Source organism: Natator depressus, chromosome 3 (genome assembly GCF_965152275.1).
Source record: "Natator depressus isolate rNatDep1 chromosome 3, rNatDep2.hap1, whole genome shotgun sequence".
Lineage (NCBI taxonomy): Eukaryota > Metazoa > Chordata > Testudines > Cheloniidae > Natator > Natator depressus.
In genome coordinates this window covers 209,093,240-209,100,191 of record NC_134236.1, presented here as the reverse complement: position 1 = coordinate 209,100,191, position 6,952 = coordinate 209,093,240, and positions in this window count along the sequence as shown.

Below are 6,952 nucleotides of genomic sequence, written 5' to 3'. Positions count from 1 at the left end.
CTCTGTGGAGATAGAGGTGGTTAGGGACTATTTAGAAAAGCTGGACGTGCACAAGTCCATGGGGCCGGACGAGTTACATCCGAGAGTGCTGAAGGAATTGGCGGCTGTGATTGCAGAGCCCTTGGCCATTATCTTTGAAAACTCGTGGCGAACGGGGGAAGTCCCGGATGACTGGAAAAAGGCTAATGTAGTGCCAATCTTTAAAAAAGGGAAGAAGGAGGATCCTGGGAACTACAGGCCAGTCAGCCTCACCTCAGTCCCTGGAAAAATCATGGAGCAGGTCCTCAAAGAATCAATCCTGAAGCACTTACATGAGAGGAAAGTGATCAGGAACAGTCAGCATGGATTCACCAAGGGAAGGTCATGCCTGACTAATCTAATCGCCTTTTATGATGAGATTACTGGTTCTGTGGATGAAGGGAAAGCAGTGGATGTATTGTTTCTTGACTTTAGCAAAGCTTTTGACACTGTCTCCCACAGTATTCTTGTCAGCAAGTTAAGGAAGTATGGGCTAGATGAATGCACTATAAGGTGGGTAGAAAGCTGGCTAGATTGTCGGGCTCAACGGGTAGTGATAAATGGCTCCATGTCTAGTTGGCAGCCGGTGTCAAGTGGAGTGCCCCAGGGGTCGGTCCTGGGGCCGGTTTTGTTCAATATCTTCATAAATGATCTGGAGGATGGTGTGGATTGCACTCTCAGCAAATTTGCAGATGATACTAAACTGGGAGGAGTGGTAGATACGCTGGAGGGGAGGGATAGGATACAGAAGGACCTAGACAAATTGGAGGATTGGGCCAAAAGAAATCTGATGAGGTTCAATAAGGATAAGTGCAGGGTCCTGCACTTAGGATGGAAGAATCCAATGCACCGCTACAGACTAGGGACCGAATGGCTAGGCAGCAGTTCTGCGGAAAAGGACCTAGGGGTGACAGTGGACGAGAAGCTGGATATGAGTCAACAGTGTGCCCTTGTTGCCAAGAAGGCCAATGGCATTTTGGGATGTATAAGTAGGGGCATAGCGAGCAGATCGAGGGACGTGATCGTTCCCCTCTATTCGACACTGGTGAGGCCTCATCTGGAGTACTGTGTCCAGTTTTGGGCCCCACACTACAAGAAGGATGTGGATAAATTGGAGAGAGTCCAGCGAAGGGCAACAAAAATGATTAGGGGTCTAGAGCACATGACTTATGAAGAGAGGCTGAGGGAGCTGGGATTGTTTAGTCTGCAGAAGAGAAGAATGAGGGGGGATTTGATAGCTGCTTTCAACTACCTGAAAGGGGGTTCCAAAGAGGATGGCTCTAGACTGTTCTCAATGGTAGCAGATGACAGAACGAGGAGTAATGGTCTCAAGTTGCAATGGGGGAGGTTTAGATTGGATATTAGGAAAAACTTTTTCACTAAGAGGGTGGTGAAACACTGGAATGCGTTACCTAGGGAGGTGGTAGAATCTCCTTCCTTAGAGGTTTTTAAGGTCAGGCTTGACAAAGCCCTGGCTGGGATGATTTAACTGGGAATTGGTCCTGCTTCGAGCAGGGGGTTGGACTAGATGACCTTCTGGGGTCCCTTCCAACCCTGATATTCTATGATTCTATGATCTACTGGGTGCTAATTTTATGTAGTTACTTTTCAGGGTAGAATTTTAAAACCAACATTTCAAAAGTGTCCATTAACACTGGTTGCTGCAATGTTTGGGTGCCCTACCAGAGATCCACATGGATTCTGAGCAGCCACCGCTCTTGCTCCTTTGGATCCTAGTGGGTGCTTAGGAACTCTGAATATCAGGCTATAGGTGACTTACATTGAGTATCCAAACTTAGAGGACTGTAAGTTGGTGGGGTGACTGTGCAGAATCAAACCATAACAGCAGATACTGTTCAGTAGGAGAAGATCTTTATAAACCCAAATCCAAAAAAGGTGATATAAGCATAAGCAGAGACCAACAAACACTTCCCCAGCTAAGGATCAAACCACTTCATCTGAATAGGCAGCCTTGACTTTCCCCAGGTATTCTCCCTATCCTATCTCTCCAGCAGCCCCTTTTATCGGCCAGCTGCTGCCTTGTGTACTGGGGACCAGTAGAACGCAGAAATGCTGTTACATGGATGCTCATGAAAATGTTGGCCTAAATATTTACTTTTTGCTATCTGCTTAAATAATGTTGCTCATTGCATAACGGAAGCAAATAACTTTGTAGTGCTCACTTCACTGTGATCTGTTTCCAAAATGAATAGCAGCATAATCATTGTGCAGAGAGAGGAAGCTATCAAACCAAAACAAGCTTTCAGTTCTTCTTACCCTTTTAATAATCTTTTTGCAAGAGGGATGGATGTTAGTGTGTGATAAGTGGAAGCAACAAACCCTGTAAATGAGTGAGTATGATGACCCTTTCCTGTCTTGCTGCTGGAGCAGAACATTTCCAAAGTGCCCTAAACCCAGCTTCTAGATTTCAACCTAAACTTTTTGCACATGCCAAAAACTTAGATTTGTGTGAACACTTGTGTGCCAAAGCCAGGTAGTTATACATCTAACAGCCCAGTCTGGGTTAACAGATCCATATTGGAGGGCATACAACAACTTGGGCATGCTGGTTTGGGTATGCAGTTTTAGAGGCCTCATTTTGAAAATGTAGCCTTTGATCTCTGTCAAGTCCTAAACCTTTTTCAAGGTTCAAGGTTAGGTCTTTTCAAGAACCTAACACACCTTCAATTGCACTGTGGACTTGTTTGGATAGGAAAGTTTTACCAGTTATACCAGTATTATTATAATTAAACTAGGGATGTAAAAGGTTAACCGGTTAACATTAGATTTAACAGGTAAACCGACCTTAACCGTTAACCCTCTGTGCGCCAGCAGGCACAGCCCTGGCCCCAGCCCCCCCCACGCCGTCCAGCCGGAGGGACCCCAGCCCCGTCCATGCTGGGCCATCTGAAGCGACTCAGTTAACCGGTTAAATGATATAATTGTAATCATTTAACCGGTTAACTTTTTAAATGATATTTACATCCCTAAATTAAACCCTTCCAAAGTGACACAAGCTAAACCAAAACAAGGCGATTCTGACACAGGAATAAGATTGTCCACATGGGCGTTACACTGGTATAATTATATAGGTATAGACTAAGGTGTTAATTTATACTGGTATTTCTTTCCTGCATAGAGAAGCAAATACATAGCCAGTATGTAGCATAGAACCTTATTGTTATCTTCTTATAGTCGCCCACCACATACAGGAGGTGCACAGCTGCATCTTCCTTATGCCAGTTTACAGGCAATACTCAAGACTATTCCTATAAGTCAAATGCACTGCACTAGTCCTCCATGGATAGGTATGGATAGGGTGACCAGACAAAAAGTGTGAAAAAATTGGGACCGAGGGGGGAAGGGGGGGAATAGGCACCTATATAAGATAAAACTCCAATATCGGGACTGTCCCTATAAACTCGGGACATCTGGTCACCCTAAGTATGGATAACTAGTGAAGTGCATTAAGGGAGGAAAGAGTGCAACCCTCTAGTGAGACATAGATAGAAAAAGGGTTTACAAACCACTGCAGTTCCATGAGCATCCAGGAACAGTGATGTGTCTACAAAGAACCTGAGATTGCACAGTTTTGGTGAAGGTTGGATATACTCCACAAATGGGGGCAGACACAGTCCCTGTCTATCACTAGCTGTGCCTAGTTTGCAAAAGTCCTGTCACAGCTTCCAAGAAGTCAAGAAAGCTTGGAGTCCAGGGGCGGCCTCGTTCCTCTTAGCCAGCAACACAGGTTACTGTATGCCTATTCCAATTTAAGGATATGCACTCTTTAACAGAGCCATTAGATGTTGAAAAAGAACAAAAAAATTGCAGGTTCATGACAGAAGAGAGCCCCGAGCCTAGTGAGAGGTGAGTTTGGTGGCTCCCACAATCAGAGAGGGTAAACTTTACAGCAGGGGCTGGGTCATAGAATATTAGAGTTGGAAGGGACCTCTAGAGGTCATCGAGTCCAACCCCCTGCCCAGAGCAGGACCAATCCGCAACTAAATCATCCCAGCCAGGGCTTTGTCAAGCCTGACCTTAAAAACTTCTAAGGAAGGGGATTCCACCACCTCCCTAGGTAACGCATTCCAGTGTTTCACCACCCTCCTAATGAAAAAGTTTTTCCTAATATCCAACATAAATCTCCCCCACTGCAACTTGAGACCATTACTCCTCGTTCTGTCATCTGCTACCACTGAGAACAGTCTAGATCCATCCTCTTTGAACCCCCTTTCAGGTAGTTAAAAGCAGCTATCAAATCCCCCCTCATTCTTCTCTTCCATAGACTAAACAATCCCAGTTCCCTCAGCCTCTCCTCATAAGTCATGTGTTCCAGTCCCCTAATCATTTTTGTTGCCCTTCGCTGGACTCGCTCCAATTTTTCCACATCTTTCTTGTAGTGTGGGGCCCAAAACTGGACACACTACTCCAGATGAGGTCTCACCAGTGTCGAATAGAGGGGAACGATCACGTCCCTCAATCTGCTGGCAATGCCCCTACTTATACAGCCCAAAATGCCATTGGCCTTCTTGGCAACAAGGGCACACTGTTGACTCATATCCAGCTTCTCATCCACTGTCACCCCTAGGTCCTTCTCTGCAGAACTGCTGCCGAGCCATTTGGTCCCTAGTCTGTAGCGGTGCATGGGATTCTTCCGTCCTAAGTGCAGGACTCTGCACTTGTCCTTGTTGAACCTCAGAAAGGACCAATGTGATCATCTAGTCTGATCTCCTGTATAACACAGACCATAGAACTTCCCCAAAGTAAGTTCTAGCACATATCTTAAAAAAAAAAAATTCAATCTTGATATAAAAGTTTCCAGGAATGGTGAATCTACCACAACCTTTGAAATGATATTCAAATGGTTAATTACCATCACTGTTTAAAAATGTACACCTTATTTCCAGTCTTAATTTGTCTAGCTTCAACTTCCAACCTCTCATTACACCTTTCTCTTCTAGGCTGAAGAGCTCACTGTCAAATATTTGTAAGTAGCTACAGACTGTGATCAAGTCACTCCTTAACCTTCTTTGTATTTAAGCTAAATAGATTGAGTCTCTCACTATAAGACACACTTTCTAATCCTTTAATCCAGTTGCCCAGTGGTGGGCAACCTGTGGCCCACACGCAGCACATAAGGGTAATCTGCTGGCAGGCTGTGAGACAGTTTGTTTACATTGACCGTCTGCAGTCACACCTGCCCACAGCTCCCAGTTGCCACATTTCGCCATTCCCGGCCAATGGGAGCTGCAGGAAGCGGCGGCCGGCACATCCCTACTAGTACTCCAGCAGAAGTCACACCAGTACCAAATAGCGAGGTAAAAAAACTTCTCTCCTCCTACTCAAAATTCCCCTGTTCATTTTTGCTTCCAAGGATCGCATTAGCTCTTTTGGCCATAGCATTGCACTGGGAGCTCATGTCAGATGATTATCCACCATGACCTCCTTATCCTAATATTGCCACTTGCATGGGCATACAACAGATGGCAAAGTGTAACGCATAATTTCAATTCACATTTGAAAGCCTCATGAGCACACTGATCTCCAGGGAGCTCTCTTTTTCATTTTCATCCTGCTGTGTCTATGTTAGATCAACCCATGTTGATTATTTTATTATATTTATGCCTAAATGCATGAAATAGTTTTGCTGTTTGTTCTTCTGATTATAACTTGTATTCCAGTAATGCCTAAGAGTCCCAGTCATAGCCTCATTATGCCAGGTGCTGTACATACAGCAGGGGGTTGGACTAGATGACCTCCTGAGGTCCCTTCCAACCCTGATATTCTATGAGCAGGACAGTGGGGTGGGAGGAAGTTTTGTTTCATGGTCTCTGTGTGTATATAATGTCTTCTGCAGTTTCCACAATATGCTATGCATCCGATGAAGTGAGCTGTAGCTCACGAAAGCTCATGCTCAAATAAACTGGTTAGTCTCTAAGGTGCCACAAGTACTCCTTTTCTTTTTTCTTTTTATGATTCTATGATACACATAGTAAGAGACAGTCCTGGCACCACAGAGTGTACAGTGTAACTGAATATAAGTCACAACAAACTGATGCAAAGAAGCAAAGAAACAATGGAGGAGGAAAGACAAGATCAACAATGGGTATGTCAGGTTTCAGAGTAGCAGCTGTGTTAGTCTGTATCCACAAAAATAAAAGGAGTACTTGTGGCACCTTAATGACAGGTTTCAGAGTAACAGCCGTGTTAGTCTGTATTCGCAAAAAGAAAAGGGAAAAGGAGGACTTGTGGCACCTTAGAGACTAACCAATTTATTTGAGCATGAGCTTTCGTGAGCTACAGCTCACTTCATCAGATGCATACTGTGGAAATTGCAGAAGACATTATATACACAGACACCATGAAACAATACCTCCTCCCACCCCACTCTCCTGCTGGTAATAGCTTATCTAAAGTGATCATCAAGTTGGGCCATTTCCAGCACAAATCCAGGTTTTCTCACCCTCCGCCCCCCCACAGACAAACTCACTCTCTTGCTGGTAATAGCCCATCAAAAGTGACCACTGTCTTCACAATGTGTATGATAATCAAGGTGGGCCATTTCCTGCAGAAATCCAGGTTCTCTCACCCCCTCACCCCCCTCCAAAAACCACACACACAAACTCACTCTCCTGCTGGTAATAGCCTATCCAAAGTGACCACTCTCCTTACAACCTGCATGAAAATCAAAGTGGGCCATTTCCAGCACAAATCCAGGTTTTCTCACTCCCCCACCCCCATACACACACAAACTCACTCTCCTGCTGGTAATAGCTCATCCGAAGTGACCACTTCCCCTACAATGTGCATGATAATCAAGGTGGGCCATTTCCAGCACAAATCTAGGTTTTCTCACACACACACACACACCCCCCAAACACACACAAACTCACTCTCCTGCTGGCAATAGCTCATCCAAACTGACCACTCTCCC